The sequence below is a fragment of the Ochotona princeps genome, chromosome 1, assembly GCF_030435755.1.
Source record: "Ochotona princeps isolate mOchPri1 chromosome 1, mOchPri1.hap1, whole genome shotgun sequence".
In the NCBI taxonomy this organism is placed as follows: domain Eukaryota; kingdom Metazoa; phylum Chordata; class Mammalia; order Lagomorpha; family Ochotonidae; genus Ochotona; species Ochotona princeps.
In genome coordinates, this window is record NC_080832.1 from 12,075,376 (window position 1) to 12,091,246 (window position 15,871).

A 15,871-nucleotide genomic window follows, 5' to 3' on the forward strand; every position below is an offset into this window, starting at 1 on the left:
CCAAACATAAAAATCATAGCAATTCCCGAAAGCATGGAAAAATACGCTGGATTGAAAGATGTATTTAATGAAACAATAAACAAGAAATTCCCCAACATGGAAAAGCGAAAGGGAATCCAAATACAGGAAGGGCAGACAACCCAAAGTAGATTAAATCAGAATCAATCCTCACTGCATCATAGCACAGCACATCATAATCTAACTCTTGAATACGAAGAAAAGACATTTAAATATGCATGCAAATAACATCAGATAGCATGTAAAGGACCAATCACACCCACAGTTGACTTCTAAGAGGAAACCCTACAGGCCAGAAGAGTGTGGAGTTATATATTCTACATCCAAAAAAAAAAAAAAAAAAAGTTCAGCCCATATAACATATCCAGCAAAGCACTCAATTGCATTTAAAAATGAAATAAAACAACAGGAGTCACACATACAATAAAACAAATGGATTTAATGACATCTACTGAACCTTTCATTCTACAGACACGTAATATACTTTTCCTTCATCAGTACATAGAACCTTCTCACAGATTCACCCCACCATAGATCCCAAAATAAGCTTCTGCAAATTTTAAAAATCAAAATTATACCACGCATTTTCTCAGATCATCATGGAGTAAAACTGGACACCAAGAAATCAAAGTAACCCAGAAGATACGAAAATACTGAATAACATGTTACTGAATAAACAATGGGTTACAGAAGAAATCAAAGAGGAAACTTAAAAACTGGGTAAAACAAATGTAGACATCGACACAATGTATCAAAACTTATGGGACAATGGCCAAGGCAGTGCTAACAGACAGTTCAGTGCCTTTTTCAAGAAATTAAAAAGGGACCAGGTAAATGGGCTAACTATACAACTGAAGGAGCTGAAAAAAAATCAGAATAATTTCAGAATTAGCACAAAAAAAGAAGTAATCAAAATAATGGAGGAAATAAACCAAATAGAGACCAAAAGAATATTACATAAGACACATATTACATATATACAGAACATCAATCAAAGAGCTAGTTCTTTGAGAAAATCAACAAAATAAATAAACCACTAGCCTAATCAATCAAAAAAGAAGGAGGAAGGCACGAATCAACAAAATCAGAGACCAAAAAACAAAAGAAAATATATCAATGGATGCCTCAAACATAAACAGAGTAACCGGGAACTAGTACAACCTACTATATGCAAATAAGTTGGAAGACCTAGAAGAAATGGGTACAATTCTGAACATATACGATTTAGCAATACTGAATCATGAGGTAAAGAGAAACCTAAGTAGATCTGTAATTGAGACAGAGATTGAAGCAACAATTAAGTTCCTAATAAAGAAAATTCACAACCAGATGGCTTCATTGCTAATTCTAATATTTCAAGAACATGCACCATTCCTCCACAAGCTATTCAAAATAGTATGAAAGTAGACAACCTTTCCAAACATTCTATGAAGCTAAAACCACGTTACAAAAGCCAGACAGAGACACAACAGAGAAACAGAATTACAATACCACTGATGGACATACATGCAAAAATCCTCAACAAAACACTAGCGAACATAATCCAACAATATAACAGACAGATCATTCACCCAAACCAAGTGAAATTCATCCTTGGCATGATAGGATGGTTTAACATGCATAAATCAATAAATGTGATATACCATGTGAGCAGAATTAAGAGCAAAAAATCGTATGATCATCTCAATAGATGCAGAGAAGGCATTTGAGAAAATCCACCCTACTTCATGCTAAAAAAGCCTAAGCAAAATAGGCATAGAAGGGACATTCTACAGAATAATTCATGCAGTACAGGAAAAACATAACACCAGAATTTCACAGAATGGGAAAAGACTGGAAGCTGTTACTCTAAAATCTGGAATTAGACAAGAATGTCCACTTTCACCACTGCTATTCAACATAGTACTGGATGTCTTTATTAGAACTAGCAGGCAAGAAAATGAAATTAAGGGAATTGAAATTGGAAACGAAGAGGCAAATAGTCACTTTTTGCAGACAATATAATTCCATTCATAGGAGAACCAAAATATATACAAAAGAGAATATTGAAACTAGTAAGACAATTTGGCAAGTTAGAAGGGCACAAAATCAATGAACATAAACCAATGGCCTTAGTATACACAAACAACTCCATGGCTGAGAAATAACTTGTAAGAACAATCACATTCTAAATAGGAGAGCAGAACCTTGAACACCTTGGAACAGACCTAACCCAGAACATTGAAGAATTCTATGATGAAAAGTACAAAACACTGAAAAAAAAAAATATTAAAAGGTGGAGAAATTTGACATGTTCCTGGATCAGCAGAATCAACGGAAAGATCACCAATAACCAAAGCTATCCTGTAGAATAAAAATAAAGCTGGAATAATCACAACTCCAGATCTCAAGACATACTACAGGGCCGTAGTAAGCTCGAGTCTGCCACTGGTAACGAACAGAGATCAATGGAACAGACAAGAACTCCAGAAGGGAGCTCACATATGTACTGCCAACTAATCTTCAACAAGAAAATAGAAAATAATCCAACCAAAAGTCAACCAACAGAATGTGACAAAATCTTTGCACACTACCCTACAGATAGGGGATTATTATCCAAGATTTAAACAGAACTTCAGAAACTAAACAACAGCAAAACAAACAACTGTGAAAAAATGAGTGAAGGAAATAATCAGGCATTATTCAAAAGAACAAATTTAAATGACTAATTGTTACATGAAAAATGTTCCACCTCCTTATCTATTACGGAAATGCAAATAAAATTCACATTGATTTCCCACCATTACCAGTGAGAATACCCTACATCAGAAACCAACACACAACAACTACTGGCAAGGGTGTGGGGAAAAACCGCAGCCCACTCCATTGTTGGTTGAAGTGTAGACTAGTGCAGATCCTACGGAATTCAGTATGGTAAATGTCCAGAAAGCTAAAGATTCATCTACCATATGGCCCAGCCATCCCACTACTGGGAATATAGCCAAACGAAGTGAGATTTGCATATGAAAAAGTGACCTGTAATCTTATATTTATAGCAGCACAATTTACAATCTCAAAGACATGGGAACAACCCAGGTACCCATTGAAAGAGGAGTAAATAAAGATACATAAACTCATCTACTCTGTGGAATGCTACTCAGTCACTAAAAAGAATGAAATTCTACCATTTGCAACTAAATGGTCCCAACTAGACCATTATTCTCAATGAAATAGTTCAGTCCCAATAGGACAAGCATCATATGATCTCTCTGATGTAAGAAAACACTCATGCAAAATACAAAACAAATAGATATATAGGCAAAACATATATACAAACATATTCCCATAGATGAACTGTATAATGGAAACTAGCATATGAAAAGCACAGATACATTTCAGTATGCATCTCTGCATCAAAGAAAAGGAAGACTCTCCATGAACCAGCCAAAAATACGCTAGCAGTATGATCTTGCAGTTTCTACCTTTGCCTAGTCCTACAATGCCATGACACACTTAAATAGCAGAATATTAAACTTGTAACTGTTACTAAAGATCTAGACTGCTGTGATAATATGGGGGAAGAGGTGGGAGGAAAAAGTGGGGAGGAGGAGGGAGGAATCCCTACACCCACAAAACTGTATCATAGAAAATGATAACAACAACAACAAAACAACCAAAAAGTGCTACTTGACACATATATTCAGCGAAACAGTAGCACCAATAACTTTGGGTACTAATACTTGGAATGTATAAATTACATGTAATTATTTGGATGTCAGAACTTTGCATATAAGATTAGGTTAAAGGTACTGAGGTGATGATGTACCCACAGAGGAGTCTAAATAACGTTACAAAATTCCCGTAGCAGAGGCAGAGAAGAGCTGCACAAACCTAGCAGGCAGCCAGATAGTGATCTGAACAAAGACTGGAGTGACATGGCCACAAAGTCAAGCCAGCAGCCTCTAGGAGCCAGGCCAGACAATGAAGGGTCCTCTGTTGGGTCCTCCTTTGGTCCCAGACTTCTGGGCTTCAAAATTAAGAGAATAAGTTTTTTGTTATGTTCAGTACCCTAGCCTATGGTAATTTTTTTGAGTAGCAAGGTAAACCAATAAATCAGGACTAATTAAGAATTATTCAATCATCTGTAACTTTGCTCAAAAAATGCAGCTACAACCTTTACAGTATCTTCTTCCAAAGAAATAACATCTGTGGATAACACTGACATCATGAGACTTGGTTGTTTATGGCCCTTGTCTACACTCCAGGTGACTAGTGGCTTTTCTACTTACTAATCACTGAATTCTTTATTTAGTAGATGACTAAACTTGTGAGTATAAATTGAAAGAATGTCATCGATGGGGCAATGGACCAGTGGCTAAACCCTCGCCTTGCATACGCTGGGATCCCATATGGGCATCAGTACCTATCCTGGCTGCCCCACTTCCCATCCAGCTCCCTACTTGTGACCTGGGAAGGCAGCAGAAGGTGACTCAATGAGACCCAGCACTCACATGGGAGACCCAGAAAAAAGCTCCTGGCTCCTGGCTTTGGATCGGCTAAGCTCAGGCTTTTGTGGCCACTTGGGGAGTGAACCAACAAACAAAAGATCTTTCTCTCTGTATCTCCTCTCTGTAAATCTGCCTTTTCTGTAAAAACTAAATAAATCTTTTAAAGAATTTCATTGCAAAAATTGAAAGAAAAAAATTTTTAAAAAGGAAGATGGAGGGAGGGTATAGAAATACATAAATACATAAATACATAAAGGTTGCCCCTTTATATAAATAAATACTTGATTTAAAAAAAGAAAAAGCTCAAAGTGTTCAAAGTAAAAACAAAAAGACAAATAGAGATAGAGATGTGTGAAGCAGTCAATAAAAAAAACCTAAAAAGCTAAGTTATTTTTTATATGCCCTGAATGCAGCTTTAATATAATTCCTAGAGCTCTAGGTCTTGTCTCAATAGACTCTGTGGGAGAAAGTGCACTGTGTTTAGCTTATGCTTATTATCTCATATAATCCTGAAATATTTTACAAAAATCTTGTAAAGTATAACTCTTTCACAACCTGTGATATTTACCTCTTTCTGAAAATAGAGACAACAATTAAATAACTTGATTCAGATGGCACAGGCAGTAGTTAACTAGCATAGTCAAGTGGGAACTCAGTTCGACATGACTTCACAGGCTGGTTCCATCACTGCAACTCAACAAATGTCTCAGAGAACTGCATATATTCTCAAGTCCACCCACTTGACAATTCTACCCTTTATTTGTGATCATTGTGAGAAGATAACTTCAGCAGTTAACATGATTTCCTAAACAAAAAGGAGAAGAGGGGAGAAATTGGGAGGATTCTGAAAGCAATGTGGATGTTTCTGGAATGGAGATTTATGACTACGGTTGGGAAAAATGCACGCTGGAAATTTATCAATTTCATCTTTTCACCCAGATTCCAACTGTACCTAAGCAGATTCCACCCTTCTGTTTAGTCAGGAATATATGTGTTCCAAGGAGGTTTTTCTACACAGCAGTCCTGTCTATATTGACAAGTTAACAAGCCTTTCCACAGAAAATCTATTCGGGGTGATTTTGTGGGAGGGGGAGATGTGTACCGGATTTACCCATGAAGGCAACATTAGCATTTTTACAAAAAAGTTACATTAACAGAAAGCACGTGCAACTATCTCTTAAACCAGAGCCAGCGCTCTTTGAGAGAAAATTCTTATTTTAAAGAAGTATGTTCCCTTACGCATTTTAGGAGGTAAGCCTCACAACACCAAAACTAAAAACACAAAAGTGAAGCATTGATGGCTTTGTAGAACTGACCCCTTTATGATGCGAGAAGTGGGTTAAGGAGTTAAGACAGGACTCGAAGCAGCCACATTCCATGCAGGAGTCTGGGTCCCAGTCCCTGTCCCACGTCCACTTCTGAGTCCCACTCGCTGCTAACATCCACCTTGGAAAGCCATAGATAACGGCTCCAATAATAGAGTCCCCACCACATGCATATGCGACTCAGAGTTCTACACTCTTACAGATACTTGGGATATGAACCAGCAGATGGAAAGTTTTTCTATGCCCATCTGTCTCTTTGGCTCTCCGCCTTTTAAACAACTATTTAATTAATTATTTTAAGAAAAGGATAGTCTAACTCAAACTAACCCAACGTGTAGAATTAAAAAAAAAGACTAATCGTAATAAGATTTCATTGCTATGTAGCCCAAGGTGATAGAGAAAAGAGAGTTTGCCACATTGCATTCATTTGAATAAGACTATTTCACATAAACAATAATAAGAGACTGGAGGTTATGAAGAAAACAGAACAAGAAGAGATTAACGATGACAGAGACCAACTCTTAATTTCCAAAGAAATGTCCATCAACTCCTGCAGAGGTGAACAATCACTGTGACAAGAAAGAAGTCAGGTACCCCAGACAGCTAGTTTGATTTGATAGAAAAGGAATTGGGAACATCTTTTGGTCGTTTTTATTTTCTCAGTAAATTATCAACTGGGATTAGGCACGTGAGTACTGAAGAGTTCAAGAGGACTATATTGCCTAGTTTCTGACTACATTGCAATATTTCACACAGACGGAAAAGCAGCTAAGACAAATGCAATGTCAATGAGACCTGGACAAATCATTCTCAGGATGCATTGCCCCATGGTTCTCAGAAGCTGATAGACCGAGCAGACAAAAACAGAGAGGGTAAGGAAAACGTGAACAACTCTCATCCAAGAACAGCAAGGGTGCTTTGGAGGAAGCCTTCAGCCTCGTGGTTAAGACTCCAGTGAAGATTCCAGAGCCCCCCAGGGACAACATGTGTGGTTGATTCCTGATTCTAGCTTCCAATTCCACCTTCTTGTTAACTTAGATCCTGGGAGTCACAGATGATGTTTCAAGTCATTGAGTCCCAGCTACCCAGGCGGGAGACCTGACCTGAGTTCCCTTTTCTTGGGTTGACCACAACTAGCACAACCATCTGAGGGATGAGCTAGTGGAGAGTGCTCCTTTTTTCTTCTTCCCCTGGCACTTTCTCAAATAATTAATTTAGAAAATAAGAACATACCCGTGTAATCTCCCTTCCAAAAAAATAATAAATATTTTAAGCCACCTGTGTACTAGGCTATAATGATGTTTCAATTTGACCCAATAATAATTGTCATATATAGTCCTCTGAGTACTCGGAGTACAAGAATGAGCTAATCTTATTTGCTGATGACTGATAATGAAAGGTCCAGTCTGTCCTGCATACAGCCGGATGATCAAGCACAGTAAAGCATTTGTTTTAAAACAAAACAAAACAAAACCACATTCAACATACTCAGATGGGTTCTAGCTCAGTTGGTTATGATAAACTGCCAAAACTGGCTTACTGAAAAAAAAGGTGCATTTAAAATTGGTTTGTGTCAGGACTATGTGCAATAACATGAGTGAAGAAGCTGATGAAATGTAACCATACTAGCAGAATGGTCGTCCTGTACTTCCGTGTACCCTGCCTGACCAGTGGTGTTAACGGCACAGACCAGTGTTATGCCAGTGTGCATTGGTTTAGCATCTATAACATATTAGAGTTAGACAGGGCTCTCACGTGTCAGCATTTATACAATTTTTTATGTGCAGTCTTCACCAAGTGAATATCTTTTGGCTCTGTTTTAAAAACCTTCTGAGTTATGTCTAGGAACCAGCATAAGAATCAACACTGCTGCTCAATTAATGACAATCTAGGTCCATTGCAAGAATAAATGTCAGCGTTTTTCTCCCATAAAATGACCATCAACTTAAAATAGAAATAGTTAATTCTAATAATAATCAAACTTTTTTTAAAAAATACTCACACATAAAATTCGTAAAATGAAACAGAATTTTACTTATACATGTGGATGAAAGATAAAATAGCAATATGCAATATAAATTTAGAGTTGAATGACTATGAAAGTAGAGTATATCAAGAACTACATGATGCAATAAAAGCAAGACATTATTTCTGTAAAACAATTCAGAAATCCAGAGAAATGTACAGACTATAAATTTTGAATTGCACTATACAGAAGTAATCTGTTTACATTTGTCACGCAATCTCTCTGGCTCCCTCTTCTAAAGCAGCACAGTTCCGTTATCCTTCCGCATCTACTGCTCAGGCTCAATATTCAGGCTCAGTGGGGAAAGCATGTTAAGCAAAACATCCTCCAGAATACAAATAAGATTTTTCCTAAGAAAAAAATGCATGGAATAAAATATTTGTTGTTTCACTACTCACATGCAAGCCTTTCCAATTAAAATTTTACTGCATAGGAAGTTTAAAAAGAATACTCTTTCAACTTCAAATGTTTTGATTGATCTCAAATCTAACAGTTTGGAAAAATGAGATGAGTTCCTACCTTAGTTGATTTGCATTTCTCTGGACAGGCAGGCTGGTTGAACTGCGTGAGAGCCAGGGTTGATGGCAGGTTAGGCTGGGCTAGGCTGAAACAGTACCTGGCAGTAAAAGCAGGTGGGCATCGGGTCACTCAGAAGAGGCTGCAGCACCCTCAAGGCATCTTCAAAAGACCATCCACCAGCCCAAGATATTGATGTAATTGGACAGCATGGAGTTGCCCCATTCCTCTCCCCTCAAAGACCCCAGCCAGGGCGAGGGTCAAGGGGGGATAGAGCTGAAATATTTATCTCACCCACCTTCCTCCACACCTTGACCCTCCCCACCCTAATCAGAGGCCCATGTAAACATGATTAAAAAGAAAAATAAAGTTTAAAATAAGAATCGGTGGACAAGTCTTAATGGGTAAGAATCTGTCAAGTCAACACTATATCATGTTAGCTGCTTTTGCATTTGCCAAAGCAAATTACACAAATGAGCTGTAACTCAGAGTGTTACAGAATTGCTAAATCATGGCACATCACACAATACGGTTACAGGGAGGTCATTAACAGTACTCACTAAGCAAAATAAATAAATAAGTAAGTAAGTAAATAAATAAATAAATAAATAAATAAATAAATATTTCTTTGGCTAGTTGAAAGAGTTACAGAAAGAGAGGAAAAGACAGAGAGATCTTCCTCTACTGGTCTCCTGTCCAGTTGGTCATAATGTCCAGCACTGGACAAGGCCCTAGTCAAAAACAAGAGGTTTCTTCCTGGCCTCCATATGGGTGCAGGGGCCCAAACACTTGAATCGTCCTCCACTGCTTTCCTCAGGCAGTTAGCTGGGGGCTTGTTCAGCAGTGATAGAACTGGAATGTGAATGAGCATGTACAGTAGATGCTGGCATTGCAGGGAGCATTCCTTGTTTTCCTTGTTGCTGCTACTTCTTTTGTGTTAAATTCAACATAGTATAACCTGTACAATAATTTCCTGTTCTAGAATCAAATGCAATGCTTCTGATTTTTCAGCATTGAATTAATAGGCTACCTATTAAATCCACATAGCTATTTCTCACATTGTGGTAAGTTTCTTAGTCTAGTTCGTGAAATTATTAACTAATCCATAATGTACTTAACATTTTGTAAGCCGAGATATGTATTAAGTTGATTGAAAACTTTTCTCTGTTGGATGTGAATGCAACTGAATTATGATAATAAGGTTCCTGATGTTGAATTACTGTAAAAATATTCATTCATAGAATTAAATTATTCTTAATAGTACTTGGCTCAATGTACTATTTAATAATTTTGCCTATATCCATGAAGGAAATTTATCTGTAATTTGGTATAAATTACTGGGGTTACATTGTCATCATCATCATCATCATTATTATTATTACTATTATTACTATTATTGAGGAAGTATTTATTTGCCCCCAAGGAGTTTATATATTATAGAGATTAACTGTTCCTTTGAAATTTGATGTATCTTCCTGTCACATTTTCCAATCCAGTTGTAATGATCAGAAGCCCATCCTAAATGAGAATTAAACATGATGAATGCACACATACCTACACCTAGCATTTGCGTTGACTTATAAAATTGTTAACCTCAGGGTTATGTACTGGCTTTGGCTTCTGTTGCCTCTGGGTGTTTAGAAGTTTCTGAAAGGTGCATAAGTGTTACCACATTGTTTCCTACACGGTTCTGCTTTCTCTTGTCAACTTTATACGTAAGTAGACATAACTGATGTGACGCAGAAGTGCTCAGTGAAAGTTCAGGATTTCACCATAAAACTATCGACAGGAAAAAAAAATGATCCACTTTCATGCCATACTGTGCATGTAATAGCAATGTTGGACTAGTTTGAATGGAACCCAGTCACCTGGATCAGTCACTCTGAATGAAAGTGCTGGTTGTCACCTATAAATTATTGCATATGCATGATCCATGCTTTTTTTCTTCTAAGCAATTGAGTATTTTAGGAGAGAAAAATGACAAATATAATTAGAGAAGAAATACTATCAAGGGAATAAAACTAAAACAAAAAATCAGAAATAGAATATAATACATAAGATATAATCAAACATTTCATGCAAGAATAATTGGTACTCTTAATACTGATATAATTATATCATATTCCACACATGGATTTAATTATTCTGAAGTGAAATGAATTTCCTAGTATTCTCAGTATTCTTGGAGATTATGTAAGATATGTTAAGCTAACACAATACTTGTTTTATGTTATGAGCAAATAAATTTACAGACTTAGAATATACTTTTTGATTCGCTTTCAATTATCATGTAAACACAACGATGACAGAAACCAGAAACTTGACAATGTTATTTTCTTATGTAAAAATATATAAATAATCCTGGCATCAGGCATGGTAGCCTAGAGTCTAAAGTCCTCACCTTGCATGTGCTGGGATTCCATATGGGCACCAGTTCTAGTCCAGGCAGCCCCATTTCCCATCTATCTCCCTGCTTGTGGCCTAGTGTCGCCGTCCTGCAGCGACACTAAATAACGAGGCATATTCTGAGGGTCTGGGAAATGTTGGAACCGCAACCGGACCCCTCACTGCCAAAAGCGGCCGCGTTTAAATTCTTCTCTCCACTGCCCCTGTCCCCCTTGGTCTTAGCTTTCCTCCCCTCTTTTCCAGCCCTCTTTCCACCACCCTTCATCCCATATTTCTTCCCATACTTTCGGCTGCATTTCTCCGTTCTTGTCCCCATCTCTCTGTCCTGTTTTTACTGCTTCTGTCTGTATCCCTCATTTCCAGCTCTCTCTCCACCACCCTTCCTCCTGCCTGTCCTTCTTCCCCCTCTTAGCATCTTTCTCCATCCGCCGCCCATCCATCCTTCATCGTCCGTTCTGTCGTTTGTCCTAGCTTTTACCGGCTACTTTTATATCATTCTCCACCAATCACTTCTCCCCGTGGGTCCACTTGGCGCTATGTGATAGGCCAGTAATCGCAGAGAGGGCATTAGCCTATCCCTGTGACTTCCTGTTTACCTGCTGGTGGGACCAACCCCACCTCCTGGCCCTGGGCCAGCCGCCATCTTGCACTGGCTCCTATCAATCCCAGAGTGGCTTCAGCACCCCGCTCCCCACAGTCTAGGAAAGCAGCCCAGGACAGCCCAAAGTCTTGGGTTCCTGCACTGCACAGGAAACCTGGAAGAGCCTCCAGGATCCTGGCTTAAGATTAGCACAGCTCCGGCCATTGCAGCCACTTGGGGAGTGAATCAGCAGATGAAAAATCTTCCTGTCTCTCCTCTTTTCTATGTATCTGACTTTCCAATTAAATAAAAAAGGAAGTCTTTAAAAAAGATATAAATAAATCATATTTCATTGTGCTAGGTACACTAAATTCAAAATTATATAGTCTGTGAATTTATACTTCTATCTGGGCAGTGTGATTTTAAAATAAATATTTTTAATTTGAATCAAGTATAAAAATTCACATAAACTGGTTAGTGGATAATTGCCAATTTTAACTTCCTTTTGTACAATTCTTTTCAACTTATAAAATTTTACAAAAAGCATAAATTTTGAAAGCATCATAAAAATGATGAGTCTTCTTTTTAGTTCTATACACCTACTCATAATAAAAAAAAAATCTCCTTCCTTTTAGACACAAATTTGAAATGTAAAAATGTTACATTTTATTTTGAGTCTGTAAATATATTATCTATTTAAAAACTACAGGGCCTGGGCCCGGCGGTGTGGCCTAGCGGCTAAAGTCCTCGCCTTGAGGGCCCCAGGATCCCATATGGGCGCCGGTTCTAATCCCAGCAGCCCCACTTCCCATCCAGCTCCCTGCTTGTGGCCTGGGAAAGCAGTGGAGGATGACCCAATGCATTGGGACACTGCACCCACGTGGGAGACCCGGAGGAGGTTCCAGGTTCCTGGCTTCGGATCGGCGCGCACCAGCCCGTCGCGGCTCAACTGGGGAGTGAATCATTGGACGGAGGATCTTCCTCTCTGTCTCTCCTCCTCTGTGTATATCTGGCTGTGATAAAATGAATAAATCTTATAAAAAAAAAAAACTACAGGGCCTGGCAGCGTGGCCTAGTGGCTAAAGTCCTTGCCTTGAACGCCCTGTGATCCCATATGGGCGCTGGTTCTAATCCCAGCAGCTCCACTTCCCATCCACTCCCCTGCTTGTGGACTGGGAAAGCAGTTGAGAACGGCCCAATGCTTTGAGACCCTGCACCTGCGTAGAAGACCCGGAAGAGGTTGCTGGTTCCCGGCTTTGGATCGGCACAGCACCGGGCCATTGCGGCTCACTTGGGGAGTGAATCATCGGATAGAAGATCTTCCTTTCTGTCTCTTCTCCTCTCTGTATATCTGACTTTGTAATAAAAATACAAACAAATCTTAAAAAAAAAATACAGAAATGCTATTTTCTTGCACTGAGTTTGCCATAACTCTAACCTTCTATAGGTAAATGCCCACTATGGAAAACTACTCAGCCATAAAAGGGAATGAAACCCTGTCTTTTGCAACGAAATGGATGAAACTGGAAACCATTATGCTTAGAAAAACATATCAGACCCAAAAAGACCAATATGATGCTTCCTCTGATGTGTGATAGATTACATAGAATATCAAAATACATGTGGTAATGAAATAGACAACTGTTGAGATTGTTATTTCTAGTACTTGTAAAAGTCTGTGGAACTGTGGAGTTTCTATCTTGTATTTATTAATTATTATGGTCAGTGCTACATTAAATCTGTAATTACAGAATGGACTGAAATATTTTCGCAAAATTTAAAGGAAAAGGAAAGGAGGAAGGTAGGGATTGGTTAAGGGAACGAAAAAGCAGGGAGGTAAATATTGTGCCTTTGACTTGTACCTGAAATACACAAAATCTGTTCTCTTTATATCAGTAAAATGTTTGAGTATAAATTTCTACAAATATGCATTTTTGAGTACTTTTTTTTTTTTACATAATTCAAATTTAGAAAATGTCGCAAAAGAAGCTAGCTCCATGGACAGATATTTAATCTTAACTGGTCACGGACTTAGAATGAATTCTAACATTTTTTTTTTTTAAAGATTTATTTTTATTACAAAGTCAGATATACAGAGAGAGGAGGAGAGACAGAGAGGAAGATATTCCGTCCGATGATTCACTCCCCAAGTGAGCTGCAATGGGCCGATGCGCGCTGATCCGAAGCCGGGAACCAGGAACCTCTTCCGGGTCTCCCACGCGGGTGCAGGGTCCCAATGTATTGGGCTGTCCTCGACTGCTTTCCCAGGCCACAAGCAGGGAGCTGGATGGGAAGTGGGGCTGCTGGGATTAGAACCAGCGCCCATATGGGATCCCGGTGCGTTCAAGGTGAGGACTTTAGCCGCTAGGCCACGCCGCAGGGCCCAATTCTATCACTTTTAATCACTTTGAAATGTTCTCATTTTAGGACTTTTCCACAATGATTCATTTCTTCAGCTCCTGGGTGTGGCATCCCCACCTGGAAGCTTTCTTATGCTTCCTATACTTACTTCCTTATCTTTCAGGACTCAACACTTAGGAAATCTCCTTGAACTTCTGACTTAGGTTTCATCTCCCTGGAATATGTTGTAATTAACTCTGTAAATTTTCTTTCTGTTTCTGTCACTGTCTGTAATTTTATATCAAGTATTACACCACATGCATGAAATGAGTATTTATTGTTTCCTCCCTGGTACCTGGAATACCACAAGATTTCATAAATCTATACTTATTAAATTTGTTAAGTTGGGTATCGGCTTTTGTGCTTCCATACTTCTTCTTGATTCTGTAAAACAGTGAGTTGTATGCCCCCCCACACACACACTCAATAAGAATGTGAGGTATGCATGTACTGCTGAGCTTGATATATCCAATTCACAAAACATACGTATTTCAAACATGTTGTACACTGTAAACATATACCATTCATTATTTTGTAATTTAAACAAGTGTCTGATTAACATGCCTACACCTCACTCTGTGTTCAGTGAGGACAGGACAACATCTAGGGACTCAGTACACATTTGCTAGATGGAAAATGAGGAACATTTCCAGGAGGAGATTCTGAGACAGGGACACTAGAGCAGAGCTTTCATAAGTAGACTTCCTGTGGATAGTGGTGGATAGCAGGGACAACAAACAACTCCTCAATGGGCTGCAGTGGAGCTGGAACCAACCACCATGCGGAGACAATACATTTGACTCGGGCTGCAGCTAAAAGGCACCAGCTTTGGATGTCTTCAGTGATCAAGATATGAATGTAGATGTAATGTGCTCTCCATTGTCTCATTTCAGCACAAGAAATGCCTAAATACCTGTGGCAGTGAGTGATGAAACTGCTTCCCCTTCTCTACCTCTAAAACTTTCTCACTGTCTAAATGTATATGATGTGAGTTTTGCCTTCTTACATATTGTCTGAAAAGTGCTAGGAAATTGCATATATCGGATCTCTAGCAACACATTTAATGCTTCATTACTGAAGAAATCTGTTTAAGAGGGGATCAATTGCATTTGAATTGTTTAAACTTTAGCACTGAAATACTGCTTTCAAAATGCTGAAATGGTCAGAAGATTGTGTAGTAAGAGACAAGCAAAGCAAACATTGCAACCTCTTACTAAGCAGTCCAAATTGTTTCCAAGCAGATGACCCAATCGGGTCGAGTACTCAACTTTAATCCAGTTGTCTAGCTGAGCATACAGAGATCCCTCTGAACTGACTGTAAGTAATCCACATAGAACTTTGTGTTCAGTGAGAGAGATGGGCCCTAGAGAGAAGTGAATGGGATAACTACTTCCTAGAGCAAATGTGGGGAACGTCCAGCCTTATATAATTCCAATTCATTTTACATTCATAGTCTTAATGTGCTACTCACTGTAATATTGAGCAAGTAGAAAGACCACAACTCCACATATGGAAGAGATAAAAACAACAGTCAAATCAGAACCTATCCATTTATATCTCTACATTTTTTTATTCAATACTAACCAGTGAAATAAACAGGGTCCGTAAAGTATCATGTTTTCTCTGAAATGTGATAACAATCTTATTTTCAAGCTCATTATTATCTATGGCCTGTGAATTATGTGGCAGATACCCAAACTGTCGCTGGCACACAAATGATTGCCCACTTCTGATCTAAAAGGAAGAAACTAAATGATGACATTCATTTTTGACTTGTAAGTGTAGCTCTTCCTGGAAGAATACCAAAAATCAGTTGAGAAGCGTCCTCTGAAGTTTCTCTAGAAAACATCAACAATGTATATGCACCATAGGAACCAAACCAGCAGTAACATGAGGATGTGGTTCAAACGGCCCCTGGGCTAATTTATTTTAATCTTCTTAAGCTAAACTGTATAACCAAGCTTCCTGATGCTCAAGTATTCAAGAAATATTTGAAAATTCTTATTCATATCTGTAAACTACCTGGTCTGTTGTCAGTGACCTCTCACCAAAAAAATCCAGACACAGGAATTAATATTCATAATGAAAGTTTATGTTCAGCGTCACATTGTGA